We start from the raw sequence: 22,378 nt of genomic DNA, 5'->3' as shown, positions 1-22,378 counted from the left end.
GTGAAAAATATGGAAGTTTCTATTAGGCTGTTTGATGCTGATGGAAATGATCAGTCTGTCTCCAAGGCAGCTGAACTCACAGGAAATTCCCTTGGAGGAGGAGCTAATGGTGTTTTCAGAAAGTTAAGATAAGTCAGATAAGGGAAATTCAAATAAGATTTCTTTCTGTATCTTCTATAGCTCAAATTTTTCACTTTCTCAACTTTAGGGAATCCCAGTGGGTCCCCCCCACCTCTCACCCTCTGGAAGGCTAGACTGGCTTCCTATAAGGAGAGTTGCTCTCAATTCCTCTAGGGAATTGGGTTATAATTTAAATGAGATCATAGTTTGATCTACCCATACAACCTTTAACAAGGGCTTTTTCCTCTGGGTACATTTAGCTTAGGGGAGGAGATCTAAAAAAAATTCCTATCAGGCTCTGAGTATCAGCTTACAATTGGCCAAATTTCTGATCATGGAGTTATTAAATCCTGTCAAATATCTTGTCAGGTTTCAAGCAGGACAAACGGTAAATATTTCTGGCAGTATTGCACAAACTAGAAGACTGTATTTCAAACATATTTCTAAAAAGCTGAAAAATAACCAAATCCTTACACATATATAATTTAGGTATATTTAGTTATTTGATGAAATAAATAGTTGTATAAAAAAGCAAGGGAAGACAGGATTCTAAGGAGAAGCTGAGTAGGAAGCACTGGCAATCCCACTGGGACTACATTTGCATTTTGAAACTCTGCAGTTTATTGAAGACTTCCCGTAAGTTGTGGTTCGTTTCAGTCAACTTTAGCTATGACCACAGTAACATCTACCCATCCCTCCCACCAGCCATGTGGCAGGCAGATGTACATGTGTTCCTGACGCAGCTTGTGCACAGATTATGGAAGTCAGGGTGGATAATAGCCACCTTATCTTCCAAATATGTGGAACCCATGCTCTGATTGCTGATTGAGACTTTTAATCATAGAGGTGCAGACAAAGAGATGGGTACTCATCGTTGCAGCTCCCACCCAATATCGCAAGCCCCTACCTCTCTAGCTGAAGTGACTTCCAGGGGATTTAAAACGCCGGAACTCTCCCCACCCCTCATTTTTCTCTTTTTCCCCTTTTGGGAGCCAGACATTAAGGACTAGGACATTCAGGGTGCCTGGGTGGCACAGTTGCTTCAGTGTCTGACTCTTGGTTTCCGCTTAGGTCATGATTTCAGGGTCATGAGACTGAGCTCCTGTCGAGCTCTGTACTCAGCACAGAAGTCTGCTTAAATTCCTCTCTCCCTCTCTCTCTGCCCCTCCCCAACCCCATGCATCTCCCTCTCTCTCAAATAAATAAATAAACCTTAAAAATTAAAACTAGGACATTCAGAAACAACTGCATATATAGGGAGAAATTAGAAAGTGACTATGCATGCCCAGAGAAAGTATCAGAAAAGATCTCTGAGAAGACTTTAAAATTTACACCTCAGGTTAATCCTTGGCACAAAACATCCTACACCAAGCCAAATAATAATGATAATAATAAATAACAACCCTGATGAAAGGGAAGAATCTGATTTCCAGAGTTATCACATTATTAAAATGTCCAGTTTTCAACAAAAAAATCAAAAGTCATAAAAAGAAACAGGAAAGTATGACCCACTCAAAGGAAAAAATGATAGAAACTGTCCCTGAGAAAGACCTGATGTCAGATATGTATGCTAGGCAAAACAACTGTCGTGGGGTGCCTGGGTGGCTCAGTCAGTTAAACATCTGACTCTTGATTTCAGCTCAGGTCATGATCTCAGGGTTGTGAGATTAAACCCTATGCTGGATTCCATGCTCAGCAGGGAGTCTACTTGAGATTCTCTTCTCCCTCTCCCTCACCCCCCCTCAGCTCACTCTCTCTCTCTCTCTCTCTCTCTCTCAAATAAATAAATAAATCTTAAAAAAAATAAAACAATTGTCTCAGAGAACTAAATAAAGATGTGGAGAAAGTCAAGACAATGATGTCTGAGCAAAATGGAATATCAATAAAGAGATAGACACCCTAAGAAGAAACCAAAAAGAAATCCTGGAGCTTAAAAGTATAACTGAAATGGGGCACCTGGCTGGCTCAGTTGGGGGAGTGTGCAACTCTTGATCTTGGGGTTGTGAGTTTGAGCCCCACATTGGGTGTGGAGATTACCTAAAAATAAAGTCTTTAAAAAAAAAAGCATAACTGAAATGAAACATTCACTAGAGAGATTCAAAGGCAGATTTTAGCAGGCAGAAGAAAGGACTGTGAACTTGAAGATAGGATAATGGAAAGTATGGACTCTGAAGAACAGAAAGAAAAAAGATGGAAGAAAAGTGAACAGAGCTTAAGAGACTTGAGGGACACACCAGGTGGATCACATTTGTATTGTGGGAGTCCCAGAAGAAGAACAGAAAGTGGCTGAGAGACTATTTGAAGAAATAATGGCAGAAGACTTTCCAAATTTAATTAAAGACATGAATACATCCAAAAGGTTCAATGAACTCCAACCAACTCCAAGTTCAGTGAATTTGGAGACCCACACTGAGACATAATCAAACTTTCAAAGACAAAGACAAAGAAGGAATCTTGAAAGCAGCAAGAAACAAATTATCATGTACAAGAGATCTATTTTTTTTTAACTTTTAAAAAAAGATTCTATTTATTTATTTGACAGAGGGAGATCACAGAGGGAGAGTGAGAGGGAGAAGCAGACTTCCTGCTGAGCAGAGAGCCTGATGAGGGCCTCAATCCCAGGACCCTGAGACCACGACCTGAGCCAAAGGCAGCTGCTTAAGCGACTGAGCCACCCAGGCTTCCCTGTACAAGAGATCCTTAATAGAGCAGCTTTCTAATCAAAAACTGTCAACCAGGAATCCTATATCTGGCAAAATTGTCCTTCAAAAGTGAGGAAGAAATTAAGACACTCCCAAATAGGGGTGCCTGGGTGGCTCAGTCGGTTGCCCCTCCCCCACTCTCTAAATAAATAAAACATTAAAAAAAAAAAAAGAAATTCCCAGATAAAGAAAAGCTGAAGAAGTTCATTACCACTAAAGCTGCCTGCAAGAAATGCTAAGAAAGGCTGTAAGGTAAAATGAAAGGACACTAGACAGTAACTTGAAGCTATATGGAGAAAGAAAGATTTCAATAAAGGTAAATTGCCCACAGGCAATTACAAAAGCTAGTTTTATTGTAACAATGGTTTGTAACTACGCTTTTTGTTTCTACATGATTTAAGAGACTATAAAAAAAAAACCAACAATTATTAGTGTAAAAGTTGGTATTGTTGTAACTTTGGTTTGTAACTCCAAATCTTGTTTTCTATATAATTTGACTAATGCATTAAACAGTATTAGTTTAGGTTTTGGTCTTTAGTATTAGTTTAGGTCTTTGTATAAAGATGTAATGTGGGGACACCAACAACTAGAAGGAGTAGGTTGTAGCTATTATAAAGAGGCAGACTTTTTATGTTACTGAAATTAATCTGGCAATAATTCAAATTAGAGTATCATTAACTTTAGGGTGTTACATGTAATCCCCATGGCAGCCACACACACACACACACACACACACACACACACACACACACACAAAGCTACAGAATATATATGAAAGGAAACACAAAGAAATTTAAACATTCACTAGAAAAAAATTAATTTGGGGCACCTTGGTGGCTCAGTTGGTTGAATGTCTAACTCTTGATTTTGGCTCAGGTCATGATCTCTGAGTCATGAGATTGACCCCTGAGGCGGGCTCCACACTCAGTGGGGAGTCTGATGGAGATTCTCTTCCTCAACCCCTCACCCAGCTCACGCATGCACTCCCTCACTCTCTCAAAATAAATAAATAAACAAATAAATATTTTTTAAAAATCAATTAAACACAGAAGACAGTAATGCAGGAAATGAGGGACAAACAAAGATATAAGGCATATAGAAAACAAACAGCACAATGATAGAAGTCCCTCCTTATCAGTGATTACTTTAAATATAAATATATTAAATTTTCCAATCAAAGACCTAGACTGGCAGAATGGAGAAAAACACATGTCTATATGCTACCCACCAAGAGACTCAAGAGCCAAAGACACAAGTAGATGGAAATTGAAAGAATGGAAAGAGATAGTCCATGAAAATAGTATCCAAAGAGATCAGGAATGGCCATAGAATATCATACAAAATAGACTTTATTATTATTTTTTAAAGATTTTATTTATTTGACAGAGATTGTGAGAGAGGGAACTTGTGGAACTTGTGTTCCACAAGCAAGGGGAGTGGGAGAGGGAGGGAGAGGGAGAAGCAGGCTTCTGGCTGAGCAGGGAGCCCGAAGCAGGGCTCAATCCCAGGACCCTGGGATCATGACCTGAGCCGAAGGCAGATACTTAACAACTGAGCCACCCAGGCGCCCCACAAAATAGACTTTAAGTCAAAAAAGTTTATAAGACACAAAGAAGACATTATATATTTACAGAAGTTTCAATATAGCAAGAAGATAAAACAATTATAAACCTTCACATAACAGACCAGGAAAATATATGAAGCAAAAACTGATGGGTTGAAGGGAGAACTAGAAGGTTCTATAATACTAGTAGGAGACTTCGATACCCCATTCTCAATAATGGATCCAACAACCAGAGAGAAAATAAGTAAGGGAACAGAGGAGTTCAATAAGACAAGAGAACAACTAGATCCAACAGACATGTTTAGAACACTCTATCAAACAACAACAGCACATACATCCTTCTCACATGCACATGGGACATTTTCTAGGACAGACCATATATTAGCCCACAAATTAAGTCTCCATAGATTTTAAAAGATAGATATATGAAAAAAAAAGATAGATAAATGAAGCTATCTTCTCCAACCATAGTGGGATGAAGTTAGAAATCAATAACATAAGGAAAACTGGATAATTCACAAAATTGTGGAAATTAAAGAACACATTTTATTTTATTTACTTGACAGAGAGAGAGCACAAGAGAGCACAAGCAGGGGGAACAGCAGAGGGAGAGGGAGAGAGAGAGAAGCAGACTCCCTGCTGAGCAGGGAGCCCAATGTGGCGGGGCTGCATCCCAGGACTCTGGGATCATGACCCGAGCCGAAGACAAAGGTTTACCCCACTGAGCCACCCAGGCACCCTAAAGAACACACTTTTAAACAACCAGTGGCTCAAAGAGGAAATCACAAGGGCAATTAGAAAATACTTAGAGATGAATGAAAATGAAAACACAACATAGCAAAATTTATGGGATTCAGTAAAAACAGTGCTAAGGTAAGGGGGGAATTTATAGCTATAAACACCCACATTAAAAAACAAGAACAATCTTACATTAGCAACTTAACTTTACACCTTAGGAAGTAGAAGAAGGAGAACAAAATAAACCCAAAGCTAGCAGAAGGAGGAAATTATAATAAAGAGTAGAACAGAGACAGAGAATAAAAAAATAATACAGAAAAATCAGTGAAACCGAAAATTGGTTCTTAGAAAAGATCAACAAAATTGACAAACTATTAGCTGGATGGACTAAGAAAAAAAGAAGCCTAAATTACCAAAATAAGAAATGGAAAAAAAAAAAAGGAAATGAAAGTAGGGACATTACTGCCAATTCTACAGTAATAAAAAATAATTATAAGAGTACTATAAACAATTGTATGCCAACAAATTGAATAATTTAGATGAAATGGACAAAACAAAACAAAAAACAAAAACAACCAAGACTAAATCATGAAGAAACAGGCAACCTGAATAGACTTAGGACTACTAAGAAGACTGAATCAGTAATCAAAAATCTCCTGACAAAGAAAAGCCCTGGACAGGATGACTTCACTGGTGAATTCTACCAACATTAAGATTTATATTTATGTATATATACACGCACACGCACGCGTGCGCACACACACACACACACACACACACACACACACACACACTAAAAAAGCTAGGAATAGAAGGAAACCACCTCAACATTAAAAAAGCCACAAAGGAAAAATCCACAGTGAACATCATACTCAATGATAGAAGACTGAATGCTTTTCCTTTAAGATCAGGAACGACGCAAGGATGTCTGCTTTCATCACTTCTATTCAACATAGTACTGGGGGTTCCAGCCAAAGCAATTAGGTAAGGAAAATAAATAAATAAAAGACGTCCAAGTTGGAAAGGAAGAAGTAAAATTATTTCTGTTTGCAGATGATATGATCTTTATATAGAAAGATTTTACACACACACACACTGATTAGAACTAATAAATGAATTCAGCAAAGTAGCAGAATACAAAGTCAACACACAAAAATTAGCTGTATTTCTATAAACTACCAATGAACAATCTGAAGAGGAAATTACAAAAACAATTTCATTTACAATTGCATCAAAAAGAATAAAATACTTAAGAACTAACCAAGGAGATGAAAGATTTATACAATGAAAACTATAACACATTGCTAGAAGAAATTAAAGGCATAAATAAATAGAAACACGTACCATGTTTATGGATTAGAAGACTTAATACTGTTAAAATAGCAATACTGGGGCACCTGCATGGCCAGTCCGTTAAACGTCTGACTCTTGGTTTCCACTCAGGTTGTGATCTCAGGGTCGTGAGATCAAGCCCTGCATCAGGCTCTGTGCTCAGAGCAGAGTCTGCTTGAGACTGTCTCTCCCTCTAAAATACATAAATAAATCTTTAAAAATTATTAAATAAATAAAATACAATGTCAATACTACTCAAAGCAATAAATAGATGGGAGTGCAATCCCTGGCAAAATCCCAATGGTTTTTTTTTTACAGGAACAGAAAAACCCATCTCCAAATTCACGTGGAATCTCAAGGAACCCTCAACAGCCCAAACAATCTTTTTTTTAAAAGATTTTATTTATTTATTTGAGAGAGAGAGAACGAGAGATAGAGAGCACGAGAGGGAAGAGGGTCAGAGGGAGAAGCAGACTCCCCGCCGAGCAGGGAGCCCGATGCGGGGCTCGATCTCAGGACTCCAGGATCACGACCTGAGCCGAAGGCAGTCGCTTAACCAACTGAGCCACCCAGGTGCCCAGCCCAAACAATCTTGAAAAGGAAGAAAACTAGAGGATTTATACTTCCTGGTTTTAAAACTTACTATAAAGCTACAATAGTCAAAACAGTAGTATTGGCATAAAGACAGACATACAGACCAATGGAGTATAATAGAGAGCTCAGATATAAACACTCACAAATATGGTGAAACTATTTTTAAAAAGGCTGCCAGGACCATTCAGTAGGGGAAAGGGCAGTCTTTTCAGGGAATGGTGCTGGGGAAGACTGGACGTCCACATTCGAAAAAATGTAATGCAGTCGGGCCTTTACCTAACACCACATACAAAAATTAACTCAAAATGGATCAAAGACCTAAACGTAAGAACTGAAACAATAAAACTCTTAGAAGAAGACACAGGACAAAACTTCACGGCACTGAATTTGCAATGTTTCTTGGATAAGACACTGAAGGCACAGGTAAGAAAAAAAAGACAAATTTGACTTCGTGGAAATTTTCAAATTTTGTGCATCAAAAGATACTTTCGGGGGCTCCAGGATGGCTCAGTCGGTTAAGTATCTGCCTTTAGCTCAGGTCATGATCTCAGGGTCCTGGGATCAAGTCCCACATCGGGCTCTCTGCTCAGTGGAGAGTCTGCTTCTCCCTCTCCCTTTGTGATCTCTGTCACTTTCACTCTCTCTCAAATAAATAAAAACTTTGGAAAAAAAAGATACTCTCAACAGAGTAAAAATGCAATCCACAGAATGGGAGAAAATATTTACAAATTATATAACAGAAAAAGGAGTGCTATTCAGAATATACAGAGAACCCCTAAAACTCCACAACGAACAAATAAGCTGATTCAAAAATGGGCAAAGGACTTGAATAGGTGTTTCTCTAAAGACATACAGATGGTCAATAAGCGCATGAAGAGATGCTCAACATCACTCATCATGAGGGAAATGTAAATCAAAACGGCAATGAGATACCACTCACACCCATTAGGATGATTATTATAAAAACAAAACAAAAAAAGAAACAAAACCAAAAAACAACCAGTGTTGGAAAGGATGTGGGAAAGTTAAAACCCTTGGGGCAGCTGGCTTGCACTCTTGATCTTGGGGTTTTGAGTTCACGTTGGGCATAGAGCTTACTTAAAAAAAAAAAAAGAGGGGCGCCTGGGTGGCTCAGCTGGTTAAGTGTCTGCCTTTGGCTCAGATCATGATCCCGGGGTCCTGGGATAGAGCCCCGCATCCCACTCCCTGCTTGGAAGGGAGTCTGCTTCTCCCTCTCCCTCTGCCCCTCCCCCTGCTTGTGCTCTCTCTATCTCAAATAAATAAATAAATAAAATATTTTTAAAAATGAGAACCTTTGTGCACTGTTGGTGGGAGTGTAAAATGGTGCAGCCACTGTGGAAAACAATATGGTGGGTCCTCAAAAAAATAAAAAATAGAATTACCTTATGACCCAGCTATTCTGCTTCTGGATACACAGCCAGAAGAACTGAAAGCAGGGTCTCAAAAGAAATATTTATATACACATGTTCATAGAAATATTATTCATAATAGCTAAAATGTAGAAGCAACCCAAGTGTCCATGGATGGGTGAATGGATAAGAAAATGTATAATGGGATATACACACAATGGAATATTATTCAGCCTTAAAAAGGAAAGACGTTCTGACACATGCTACAACATAGATGAACCTTAAGGACATTATGCTAAGTGATATATGACAGTCACAAAAAGACAAAAACTGCGTGATTCCACTGAGATAAGAGACCTAGTCAGGTGCATAGAGACAGAAAACAGAATGGGGGTTGCCCATGGCTGGGGGAGGGAAGAATGGGGAGGTGTTATGTAATGGGTACAGAGTTTCAGTTTGCCAGGAGGAAAAGAAGTTCTGGAGACGGATGGTGGTGATGCTTGCACAACCTTCTGAATGTATTTAATACTTCAGAACTGTACATCATATTTTATATGTATTTTACCACACTAAAAAAAAATGGAAACAAAAAGCAAGAGAAAACATGAAATTAGGGTCAGTGAAGAGGAACACAAAGGAAGGTGCAACTTTCTAAATGATTCAGCTCTCTTGTCAGGTGGCAGGTTCCCGGATAATAACTATATTATGTTTTAGAGCTAACATTTTGTTAAATTGTCTTTTGACATACACGAATATTGACTTGGAAGATACAGGGAGAAAATCTTCAGGGGTGAAAGAGGAGGGCGTGCAGCTTGGGCGCCGGCCCCGGGGGAGCAGTGGGCGCGGGCGGGGGCGCAGCGGGGCTCCTGGGGGGCAGCTCAGCCCGGGGCTCGGCCCGGAGCTCCTCAGCCAGCAGCGCGCCGGCGCGGGAGGAGGACGACGGCGGGGAGCTGCAGCGCCGCTTCCGGCCACACGAGGGCGCCCCGCGCTGCCGCATCCAGCCTGGGGCGCTGGACCCGAGGGGGGCCGGGGAGGGCGCCTTCTGCGGGGCGAGGGGCAGCGGGGAGTAGGGGACGGAGGGAGTCCTGTCTGCCCCCAGACCGGCCCCCTCTCCAGGTTCCTCGTGTGGTCACCCTTGAAGAAGGGCCGTGTGAGGTCCCCCGGACAACTGGTCGCGCGGTGCCGGCTTCCAGGCCTGAGGAGTCGGCGCGCATGTGTCGGGGCTGCCTGCGTGGGGGAGGGGAATGTTTGTTGATCGGGGTGTGTGCTGTAGGTAGGGGTGTGGGTGTGGAGGTTTCCCCGGGGATGCCGTGGAGGGTGGGAGGGGGCGTGGGGAGGGGCAGTTCCTGCCGGCCGAGGGCTGTAACGAGGAGCGGAACCTGAAGCAAGGAGCAGCCCAAGTGGACTCGGCGCCTCCCCCCCGTCGGGGTCCGCGGAGGGTCTGGCCGCGGCGAGAGGTGACTGGCCGGAGGTGGCCGGCGCCTCCCTCAGCCTGGCGCAGCGGGATGGATAGGGAGAGCTTCCCTAGGGGCTTGCAACCCCCCACCCCACCCCCCATCCCCACCCCCCATCCCCCATCCCCAGCCTTCTCATCACCCAGCAAAGGCTGTGATGCACCGCGGCTGCCCGGTCCTGGGCTGCGACTCAGGGAGCTGGTGCCACCAAGATGTGCCCAGGGGCATAGTCCAGCAGAGGTCCTGTGACCTAAGAAACACCACTGGTCTCACTTTGACCAGAACATTTTTTTCTCCTGAAAGCTGCCTCGGGCCATGGCAGGGAGCCCAGGTTTGGAAGGGGGAGTGAAGTGTGGTGGAATATGCCACCCCCAAATATGCCCTTGATCATAAGGCTTATTTTGAGCTGATTGTTGTGACAAAATACAGACACCGGAGAAGCTCTTGAAAATAGTAGAAATTACTCTTTTGAAAGGGAAACTTAACATTTGTAGAGGAAATATTCATTTGTAAGGGTGTTTCCCTCTCTGTAGTAGGAAGAGAAGCTGACTCTCAGTCACAAGAGACTCTTACCCAATGGAGAGAGCAGTGATTTAAATCTGCCTAAGAAGCTTTACCCTTGTTTACCCTGCTTTTCCAGGTAACCTCCGGTTCAGACCTCACCCCACCACCCCCGCCTTTTGTTCTTTAGCTGAAGATGTTGTTGCGGCCGCTGAGTTAGGCCCCTGGGAGGATTGACTGTTTTTCCTCTTATCTCAAATATATATAGGAGGTACACATGTGAATAAACTTTGGTTTGTATTTCTCATGTTAATCTGTCTTTTATTACAGGGGTGTCAGTCAAGAACTCAGAAGGGTATAGGAAAAATTATTTTTCCGCTCCTACATGGGACACAGCTCCCAGGAGCCTAGAGGCTTCCCCCACCCCCCGCCGTGGGCACTGGGCAGCTACTGCACATGAATAAGCTCTGCAGGCTGTACCCTGGCCTGGCGTCTCAGCTGGGGATTTGGAGAGCATTAGGGTTAGTGGAAATTAAACCCAGGGTGGGAGGCTCAGGCCGGTAGGCTGAGGCCCTGGACAGTGTCCCAGAGCAGGAGGATGAGGAGGTCCTGAGGCTTCTCAGAGCCAGAGTAGGAGAATAGCAAGCCTTAGGAGTCCTTAGGGTCCTGAAACAGGCTGGCGACAAAAGCAGGACTTTGCAGTGCCTAGGAGACCCCCTGCTGGGGAGGGGTGAAGAAGAGCAGAGCCTCCCAGGGCCTCCCATCCGACAATCCCTGCTGTCCTTGTTCTGTACACTTCATCTTTTCCAGGAGCTTCGATTCCCAGGACCAGGCAAACAACCATGAGAAAGATGTGAGAGAACATCTTCCTGGAACGTGACTACTCGAGGGAGTAGCAGGACCTGACACGGAGCAGGGGTTCCAGGGAGCAAGGCTTTGTTACCCTGTAGTCATTTGGAAGAAGGCCTTAGTATCAGGTCTGGGTTGGTTAAAAGTCTAGTTCAGCCACTTAGTAGCCATGTGACCCTAAATGAGCAAATTTCTCTAAGGTTCTAACTGAACCTTAGTTTCATCATCTACAAAGTGGCAACAATAATGATCTCACAGAGTTATGGAGATTCAGAAATCAGGAATGTGGAGTATTTCCGGAACAGAAAGTGCTATTTACTGGCATTCTTTTCCAGGGCCCAGCCCCCCAGGGGATGACTCCAGGCCGCTCACCTTTCTAAAAAAGCAGGCCTCCCTTCTAGGCTCCTATAATTGGCCTGCACTACTGTGATAGTGGTAAGAAGTTACGATTATCAGCCAGGCAGTAAGTAATCGGCTGCTGTCTTCCTGTTGACAGCCTCGGGGGAAATGCCTTGGTTCCAAGGAGTGCATCTATTGGATGGCAGACCGTAAGTCTTCGGGGTGAACATGCAGGTGGGTCTCTCCTTTCATCTGGGATCTCACAGCAGAAGGAATGCAGAACTCTAAAAGCAGAAAGAGACTAGGGATGGGTGCCTGTTCCAGCAGAGGTTGGGGCCCAGGGGCTTTGTCTAAGGCTCTGCTGATGCCCTTTGTACCTTTCAGTCATGGGGGTGAGAGGTCATAGGTCAGGGCCCTCCTACATAGGGAGAGGAGAGAAGGCCTGAATGTAGGCTCTGTGTCCACAGCCTCTCCCTGGCCACCCTCAGCCCCCCATCCCTGCTCCAAAGCCTCTCAGTCATCCAGTTCAAATTCCCTTAGGTGAGAAGGGGAGAAGCTTCCCTGGTTCCTGGCACATAAGAACTGCTTAATAAATGTTGGTGGAATTGAATTGCATGTAGGCCATAAGGTTCACGGGAGGGAAGAAGCTTTCTGTGAACTCAGTCCAGAGGCAGGGAGACTGTGGGTGGGCACCACCCCAGGATCCAGTGCCAGGAGCTGGTGGGGGCCCCACCCTTCCAGGTATATCTGGTCATGAAACCTGGCAGCCACCCCAGGTTTCTCCCTGCTCCCACCCCCACCCCCTCCTGTGCACTCTGCCTCCTCCTAAACTCCCAGCAGTCTGCTCTCTTTTCCCTGTCCTCTTCTAGGCATGCCTTAGTTCCGGCCCAGGCTGCTGCAGTGTCATTGTTGACAACCTCACCTGCAGTCCTGCCCTCTCCAACCGATTCCACAGACTGCAGCAAAGTGATTTTGAAAAACCAGAACGATGACTCTTGTCCCTGCTTAAATACCTACCATGGCTTCCCATTGCCCACAGGATAAAGCTTAAATTCTTCAAAATGCTGTGGAAGCCCCTGGAGATCTCCACACCCCTGCATTCCTCTCCAGCTTCATTTCTTACCCCACTACCCTCACTCATCACTCTCGGACTGAACTGTCTACTTGTGGAAAATGCCAAGCATCTTGCAGGGGTTTGTATATGTATGTGCGCCCCTGAAGTGGAAATTAGCATTGTCACACACACACACACCCTTTGTTTCTTCCTGCTTAATCTGGTTAATTTGTAGTTTTCCCTTCCAGCCTTGTATTAGACTCTATACTACTGGAAAGCTGGCTCTTACCATTCTGCGCCCCACCCCCACACTGGTACAGGTGCGCCCCCTCTGCTCTCAGCTCCCTGTGCTCCCCAGGCTTTTAGGACAGACACACTGTTACACCAGCCACATTCCTTGATGATTCCAGTCTCTGCTGGCCCTGGAGGGTCAGCCCTTCTTCAGGGTCGGGCTCTGTCTTGTTCGCTGTGGTATCTCCTGGGGCCTGGCCTGGAGCTGGCTGTCACCACCACCGGAGCCTCCCCAGAACCCTCCCCAGAACCGCCTTCCTTCAGCACCTGCTGTGTGCCTTTGGGGGGGGGGTGGTGTGGTGAGCTCTCTCCAGGCACAAACCCAGTTGTGGTTAACCCTCTTGTGGCCGAGGAGCACCCAAGGCCCCTTCCCCACTATTTCCTGTCCTTTGCAGGCAGAAAGCTACAGCTGTATTTCCCAGGCTGCCTCCTTCCAGAGTGTGGGTGTCCGCTGTGAGCCGGCACTCGGCCCTCACCTGGGACTCAGAAGGTGGAAGGGAGCCAGAGGCCGCCTTCCTGGGCTTTGGCTGCTCCCTCCTGACACACAGGGTCATGCAGACCTGCGTCTTTTCCTGCACTGGTGTCCTGGGCGCAGTCCCATCCCTGCTCACAGCCCTGTGGCTCCAGATGCCCCCAGCTCCGGAGGCTCCGGGGCAGGGGCAGATCCTCTCAAGCCTCAGCCTACCCTCCTCCCCTCCCCCATCCAGCCACCCTGACCATCCCCCAAGCACCTAAGCCCCTGGGTGAATCACTTTCTGCCCCAAATACCCCAGTGTTCGGATTTCTGCACGGAACTCTGGCTGATACAACCCTTGTTACCCTTCTTTTGCAGATGAGGGGACCGGGGCAGAAGTGACCTTCCCAGAGCCACATGGCCAGGCAGTGCTGGAGCCGGGCTCTGAGGCCAGAGCCACCACACCACCTAGCCTCGGTGGAAATGGGGTGAGGTGTAGCAGGTGCGGGAGGTGGCTGGGTGGGCTCGCAGGCCTAACTGCCATGGTGGGTCCCGAGCAGGTGCTCCGGGTGTCTGCCCCTCCTGAGAAGGCAGCACAAGGGAGGCAGGGTCCTGGGGACTGTCCCAGAGGCCCGGGCTGATCCAGATGGGATGTGTGAGGCAGGGAGGCTGCTAAGAGAGCCAGGCTGCTAAGAGAGACCCTGTTGGTCACCTCCCGTGGTTGGAGCAGATCCGCAGTGTTGGGAGAAACATTTCAGTGATCAGGTCAAAATCAAAAGAGGTGGATGTTATGGTGGAGGTGTTGCCAGGCCCGTGGGGCGGGAGGCTCACTTGGGCGGGACCGCCTTGGTGAACTTAGAATGGTTTGGTCTTGTTGGTGTCCTAGGGTTGAATGGAGCTTGGGAGTCTGACGGACATTGGAGGCTCAGGTTTATACCAGAATTCAGAGGGAGAGTATGGCAGGCACTCAGACTGACTGTTCCTGCCAATATGCTATGTATATCATTTCCTATTAGGCAGCTAAAACTATAGAAGCGGCCAGAGCGTTGTCTGGTGAGGAGAAAAGTAAATCCAAGGAGTTGGCTGGTGCTTCAAGTATTTAAATGAGGCCAGTCTTTGACTGACTACATCTGAGGGCACTGAGCAGGACAGCCAATCTGCCAGTTTCGTCTCCCTGAACAGGTCCTTCTCTGGAGCCCCCATTCATTCATCCTTTCTTTTTATATATTCAACAAATGAGTCCTATCAGATAATAAGCATATTCAGATACTCCCTGCCTCACAGAGCTTAAATTCTAGGGGAGAACACATTTTCCTGAGTTTCCTTGTTGATTATCCCCCTTTCAACATACTGCCTTTCAGCTGGTGAGTACCGTTTTCTTTGCAATGACTTTTTTTTTTTTGAAGATTTATTGATTATTTGAGAGTGAAAGAGAGAGCACGTGCATGTGTGAGTGGTGGGGGGGCACAGAGGGAAAGAATCTCAAGCAGACTCTCCGCTGAGTGTGGAGCCCGATGCGGGGCTCAATCCCATGACCCTTAGATCATGACCAGAGATGGAACCAAAAGTCAGAAACTTAACCGACTGAGCCACCCGGTCGCCCCTGCAATGACTTTAAATGAGCTAGTTCCCTAAGTAAGACTTGGGGAATGCTTCAGGGTTACCCCTGCCCATAATAAGGACTTCCATTCCCAGAGATTTGAGGGAACTCAGATTCTTCCACAGCCACCCATCTGGCAACAAATGTCCAGCCACAGGTAGGAAGAGGAAGGGGTCTGACTATGGGTGTAGAACAGACACTTCTTCATTGATTTCTCTGAGGCCACGCAGAGCCTCACAGGGATCTCCTGTGTTTTGCCTTTCATCAAACCTGGGCTTGGGCAACATTGTGAGCAGTTCCCTTGAGTTTCTAACTTTGGCATCTGGACTTTCAGGGCCCTCATCACACTATGTCGTAAGCCTTGATTTCCTTTTATTTCCCACAATAGACTGAGTGCTTCTTGAAAGCAGAGAGCAGGCCTCATTTCTCTATCTTCCTAGCCTAGCCCAGGGCCTGGCACAGTCTGTGTTTAACACCTGCTTGCCAGTTGCTTCTTCCCTGGCCCCAACACAGCTCTCTGGATGCTCTTCTCCAGCAGAAATGTAGCCTTCCCTTTCTCTACCCAGCTCAAATGTCACCTCCTGCAGAAATTTCTCCAGCCCCTAAAATCAAAATGGATCGATGAGTTTGCGTGTTGTTTCCTCTCATCTCAAGCAGCTCACAGCTGGTAGGGTCTAGAAAGGCAAACTGATGAGTGCTGTGCACTATTATGCGAGGAAAAATTGTTAGGTTTTACAAATGGGCAAAGGATTCCTGGGTGTTCTGTCAATGGAAGGCTGTGAGTTTTCTAGGGTTCCGGGCTCTCTGGCTCTATAGGGATCTCCACATCTGTCTGTCTTCTGCTGGGCTATATTACAGCTCTGCGGAGATGGAAGCTAACCTGTAGAGGGCTGAAAGCAGTACAGATGCTCCCTGTCTGGTGTACAGTGCAAGTTGCTCCTGTTGATGGCAGTGCAAATGCATTCTGTCCAGTAGAGAAATCTCCATAAATCCACTTCTCAATTGAAACAGTTGTAAAATCTTACTGCTTCCCTCCTTAATGACTTATATAAACATGTATTTTTATATCTGTACGAGAGTTAAGATTTTACCATTTTTTTTTAGATTTGAGAGGAGAGAGAGAGAGTGCAAGCTGGGAGAGGAGCAGAGGGAGAAGGAGGAGCAGGCTCCCTGCCCAGCACAGAGCCCTACATGGGGCTCGATCCCACGACCCTGAGATCATGACCTGAGCTGAAACCAAGAGTCAGACACTTTAACTGACTGAGCAACCTAGGCATCCCTGAATTTATTTTATTTTTTTATTTTTAAAAAATATTTTATTTATTTGACAGAGAGAGAGAGAACACAAGAAGGGGGAGCAGCAGGCAGAGGGAGAGGGAGAAGCAAATTCCCCACTGAGCAGGGAGCCCGATGCAGGGCTTGATCCCAGAACCCTGGGATCATGACCTGAGCTGAAGGCAAACGCTTAACCGACTAAGCCACCCAGGCGCCCTGGTGTTCCTGATTTTACCTTTTTTAAAAAAGATTTATTTGCGAGGGCGCCTGGGTGGCTCAGTTGGTTAAGCGACTGCCTTCGGCTCAGGTCATGATCCTGGAGTCCCGGGATCGAGTCCTGCATCGGGCTCCCTGCTCAGCAGGGGGTCTGCTTCTCCCTCTGACCCTCTTCCCTCTCGTGCTCTCTGTCTCTCATTCTTTCTCTCTCTCTCTCTCAAATAAATAAAAATCTTAAAAAAATAATAAAAAAATAAGATTTATTTGCGAGAGAGGGGGGGAAAAAACGTGAGCGGGGGAAGGGCAGAGACAGGGGGAGAGAATCTCAAGCAGATTCCCTGCTGAGGGCAGAACCTGACCTGGGGCTCAATATCAGGACCCTGAGATCATGACCTGAGCCAAAATCAAGAGTCAGACACTTACAACTGAGCCACCCAGGTGCCCCTATGATTTTACCATTTTGAAAATTATTCTTTGGCAGTGGGAAGAACTATCTAGGACAGAGATAGTGGTAATTCCTGCTGAGCATTTATTCAGGTACTATGCTAAGGGTCTTATAGACATGGCCGTATTTAATCCTCGTGGCAACCCTATAAGGTAAGTTCTCCATTTTATGGTTGTACAAACTGTGGCCTAGAGGTTAAATAACTTGCTTAAGGACTCAGAATTAGTAAGTGGCCTACTTGGAATTTGTACCCAAGGCCTGGGATTTGACACAGATCCATACTCTGTGCTGTACACATAAGGACAATTAAAATGAATTGGGGGTGGGGCGCCTGGGTGGCTCAGTCGGTTGGGCATCTGCCATCGGTTCAGGTCATGATCCCAGAGTTCTGGGATCATGTACTGCACCGTGCTCTCTCCTCGCCAGGGAGCCTGCTTCTCCCTCTCCTCCCTGTTCCTGCTCTCTACTGCTCACTCTCTCTCTCAAATAAATAAATAAAATCTTAAAAACAAAAAAAAAGAACTGGGGAATCAGTAAGGCCTCCTGTAAGAGGAGACATGAACTGAGTTTCAAAGGATGAATAGGAGTTGGTGCAGAGAGAGGAGAGAGGGGTTACCAGACACAAGTGAGCACATAGGAAGGCCGGGAGGTCGGAAACTAGGGCCAGCTTTAGTAACACATTCAGCTGGGCAGGAGAGCAGGGTGCGGCTGCGGACTGGCAGGAGATAAGACTGGAGCAGTACACGGGTGCTGATCGCTGATTGAGAAGGGCACCTGGGGGTCAAGCTGAGATCGGACTTTATCCTCAAGCTATAGAATTTTAAGCAGAGGAGTGACACGGTTAGATGAGTTTTATTATTTTTATCTTTATTGCTTGTATTTGAAATTATAAAAGCAGCTGAGAGACTTGGTCTTTTTAGAGAAATCATTTCGACAGCAGTGTTGAGGTTGGATTGGAGGTGGTGAGAACAGAGGTAGGGAGGCTGTTAAAGGCTAAGCCTGTGGCAGGGAACCAAAGGAGGGAATGAAGGGAGAAACAGGAAAGCAGTTCAGTCTACACATTTGGGCAGCTGATGAGGCACGTGGGGGTAGGAACGGGGAGACGGAAGGAGGGGCTGGGGCAAGAGTGGAAGTTTAGGAACCCTCCCAAGTGCTTGCCTGACCTACTGCAGGCCAGTTCTTGCTCATTCTCATCGTTGGAGAAGCAAGATAGTACTTGGAATTTAAAAGGAGAAGAGTTGTTAATCAAAAGTAAAGCTCTCCTTTGAGAAGCATAGATAAAGAGGGCCTGACAGATAGGCACCCAGGCCCTTCTCTTTTGGTCTCAAAAGGGGGAAAGAAGCAATGAGAAAGGAAAAGAAAGACAAATCACAATGACAAGAACCATTAGAAACCTTCTCTTGATAATTATTGATGTACAGATTGTTAGCACACCAGGTGATTTCTAATCCTAGCCCAGTTCCCCTCCTGGCTTCTTAATGGCTGCTGGCCACTTTCTCTTGGGACCTGGCCAGAGTAAGCTCAGGAAATGCAAACTTTTAATTCTGGAATTAGTAAAGCATATTAGGAAAGGAAATCCACAAGTGAAGAAATCACATTATGAATTCCAAAGCCAAGGAAAAGGATTGTTAAATTAGATTGTGAATTCACTGGGGGCAGGACCATTTTACTCACTTTGGTGCAGGGCCCGAGTGATTGGTCTGGTCACTGTTCCAAGATTACCCAGGATTCGGCCTCTTACACTCTTGGAGGTCTCCAAACTTCCAGCCAGTACCTTCAGCTCTAGCCGCTGAGCTGTCTGCAGTCTTGCTCTGCACTCTTCTGCAGCAGGGGAGATGCCCTGCTCAGATAAGACCCAACTAAAGGGTCAGTATTCTTCATTATACCTACCTCCCCAGGATTTTGCATGAATCAGGTGAACAGCATATACTCAAAAGGCCTTTGAAAACTCTGATTAGCCATACAGATGTTACCAGCCGTTCTTTATTCCTTGTTCTGGCTGATGACTTAATTGACACTTACTATTTTTTAAAAAGATTTATTGGGGCACCTGGGTGGCTCAGTCGTTAAGCGTCTGCCTTAGGCTCTCAGGTCATGGTCCCAGGGTCCTGGGATCGAGCCCTGCATCAGGCTCCCTGCTCGGCGGGAAGCCCGCTTCTCCCTCTCCCAACTCCTCGTGCTTGTGTTCCCTCTCTTGCTGTCTAATAAATAAATAAAATCTTAAAAAAAATATATAGAAAGATTTATTTGAGAGAGCACACGGGGGAGGGGCAGAGGGAGAGAATCCTTAGCAGACTCCTCGCAGAGCCCATCTCATGACCCTGAGATCACGACCTGAGACAATATCTGACACGCAACTGACTGAGCCACCCAGGCGCCCTGCTATTTAATTTTTAACACTATGAGCTCAATGTAATGCTACTATACACTCCACAGAATGCTGGGTAATTTTACACTAAATCCTCACAATTTTATGTTTATTTTACCAGAGGCTCAGAGAAATTAACTTGCTCAAGAATATACTTTTTGTCCTTTTTATGGTTAAAGAATTCTCCATGTGCTGCCCTGCCCCCCCACAACACTTACTACACAGTCCTTCCCATTAGACTAGAAGCTGTGGGTGCCAGGAACAAAATTTTGTTCACTGTTTTCTCTATTCAGCAAATAAGCACATAGATGTTAAAAACACACCAAAATACTGTTTTCCTTATAACCTGATGTTCACTGTCTGTCTTCTGCTCCTAGAATATAGGATACATGGGAAGACCTACTGTGCTTTGCTCATGGTTGGATTCTCAAAGCCTAGAACAATGCTTGGGACGTAGTTAAGAATCCAGTAAATACTTGCTGGTAAATAAATGAGAGCGGTGCAGGCAAGCAAATTCTTTTTGTGACATCAGTGCATTTTTTTCAGATGCTGATTCCAGTAAGATAATGTTTAAGACTGCAACACTGTGATGTGGGTAAGTGCTGAATGCTCTGGCTTTCTGAGTTAAACATTCACTTGCAGCGAAATGATGATCTGAGGGGGAACCACAGGAATGCTGTCCCCAGGAGCACGATCTCCAGGGAGGGGGCACCGCAGGCTGACACAGGTGGCCCATGGAGTCATGCTCCACAGTTCTGGTCCAGACCAGCAAAATCATGACTTGAGACCACTGTGCTCTTGAGTTCCATGTCTCATCCTCCACCCTTTCACCACATGCAATTCTCGAAGCAGGAAAAAATAACCTGCTTGTAAACAATCATCAGCTTCATTTTCTTAGGAGTCATGTTTCTTGCCAGAACCCTTAACTGTACTATTTTTTCCCTGTGTAAACCAGTATTACGTGCTACATTAAGTATTTTTAGTGTAAAAGTTACCATCACATTAAGAAAATTTAGAATGTGGAAAAATATAGAAAAAGTCACCTCTAATTTTACCAGTCACAAAATAAGCCTATTTGTATATGTTCTTTCCCCTGCCGTGCATGTGTATGTGTATATATACATATGAACTTGCATCATGGTAGTTTGTGTTTTTTTTTTATATAAAGATTTTATTTATTTGTCAGAGACAGCCAGAGCATAAGCAGGGGGAGTGGCAGGCAGAGGAAGCAGGCTCCCCGCGGAGCAGGGAGCCTGATGCAGGGCTCAATCCCAGGACCCTGGGATCGTGACCTGAGCCGAAGGCAGACGCTTAACCAACTGAGCCACCCAGGTGCCCCTTGTGTTTTGCCTTTCTGTTTAACATCGTGCCATGTTTATACCACAAGGATATAATAACCATTCATTTAAATAATTACTGATATACACTTTAAGATTAAAGACAGACATTTTTCTTCTGTCAATTCCAAATCTGGAATTCTTAGAAAGATGTGAACTCATGGCACTTGACACACATCATGAAATTGCTGTCAGTATGTTAAATACCAATTTATTCAGCCACTAAGTGGTAATTTATAATTTAAATCATGTTATCACTACATTATCAACGTAGTACAAAAAAATTAAGACCTCTCAAGTCTTCAATTTGCATTTAAGAACACTGCTGAGACAGACAACTTTAATCATGACTGGTTACTAGTTATATTTCTTCTTTTAGAATCATCACAAATATTGAGAGGAAATGTTTATCTGCCGCTAGTTGGGCCTCTCTTCCTTGAAGATGGTGTACTATTAGAGCATCAGGAGCAAGGGTTTTGGGACTCATATCCCTCTTGTGAGCAAGAGCTGGGCATGTATGCCCCAACCTCATCAATTGTTCATTTCATCCATTCATTTACCAAAGAAAGACCATTACATTTATAAGAATAAAAGGAGGATCTGATCAAAAGGAGAATGTGATAATTTAGCTAATATTCTTTATTTTTTATTTTTCAAGTAGGCTCTACACCCAACATGGGGCTTGAACTCAAACCCTGAGATGGAGAGTTGCATGCTCTTTTTACTGAACCAGCCAGGTTCAGTCAAATTTGGGAATTTGCTAATATTTATTTAGCTAATATTATTTAGCTAATATTATCAAATTTAGCTAAATATTATCTTTAAAAGTCACTTCCAAACTATCCTAAGTAATGATCCATCTTGGGAATTAGAAGAGCAATTTTTTCCCCAAGTATTAATTTTCTTTGATTTTTTTTTATAGTCAGGTATTTACATTCGTGAAGCCCTTATTTAACATAAGCTGTCACATATCAACTAACCTTCCTGATAACCCTGGGGGGGTGGGGGGTGGTACTAATTAACACCTTACAGAAGAAAAAACCCTGATGCTTATGGAGGCTCGGTAACCTGGTTGAGGGCACACAGCCTCAATTTGAATTCAGGTAGCTTATGTGGTTAAGCGAGCAGCAGGCTGCAATCCCACGGCTGGCTATCCCGGTCTCCTCTAGGCAAGTGAGGGTCAAAGTTAGCAAAACGAAGTAAATCAGTGCTGTTCAACTCAAGAAGATAATCTACACATACACATGGGTACTTTTCCCAATCACTGTCATTTGAATGATTTTGTCACTATGGCCCAGACTGGATGAGGGGAAAAAGGGGAGACTGAATCTAAAATGCTAAAGCTAGAACACATTTCAGAAGTGATGTACTTGAAACCCTCTAAATGCTTCTACCCTCTGAAGTAACTTGGCTTAATTGCTCAAATCTGGGCAAGCCAAGCAAGCCTGGACTGTCGCTTCCTGTCAAGAACTGAAAGAATTTTCATATTGACACAAGTCTGTCATTAACCTCTTTCTTCATGTCTTCTAGGCAAATGCCTGCCTGACCTGATTATTAAGACAAGCCATGTTGCAAAGGTGGAAATTTACTGTTCACCTCCCTCATCTTTCCAAGCAAAACAGGGAGAGGGGGGTGCACACCTGATTATTAGGTTTGTTATACTGTGAACCATTTTCTAGGTAAAACCCAGACATTTAGGTTTTTCATACAAACCAATACCCAGTTTATCATTCTGAAATTCAATACAGTCAAACACTGGTACAAAAATATTAAAT

At 44.7% G+C, this 22,378-nt stretch overlaps 1 long non-coding RNA gene across 2 annotated transcripts; it reads left to right on the top strand.

The window, feature by feature from the left end:
- The first annotated feature begins 11,635 nt into the window (after positions 1–11,635).
- On the top strand, positions 11,636–21,218 carry LOC114207943 (uncharacterized). Of its 2 annotated transcripts, none has more exons than XR_015767961.1 (4): positions 11,636–11,797; positions 13,741–13,850; positions 19,813–19,861; positions 20,983–21,218. It is a non-coding gene; the product is annotated as an uncharacterized LOC114207943 (long non-coding RNA). The 2 variants fall into 2 exon arrangements; XR_003608948.2 differs by lacking the exon at positions 11,636–11,797 and adding an exon at positions 12,528–12,756.
- The last annotated feature ends 1,160 nt before the right edge of the window (positions 21,219–22,378 follow it).

This window comes from Eumetopias jubatus, unplaced genomic scaffold, assembly GCF_037043125.1.
Source record: "Eumetopias jubatus isolate StellerSeaLion01/CBP00866 unplaced genomic scaffold, mEumJub1_p1.0 scaffold_4, whole genome shotgun sequence".
Classification (NCBI taxonomy): domain Eukaryota; kingdom Metazoa; phylum Chordata; class Mammalia; order Carnivora; family Otariidae; genus Eumetopias; species Eumetopias jubatus.
This window is presented reverse-complemented; position numbering and strand designations above follow the sequence as displayed.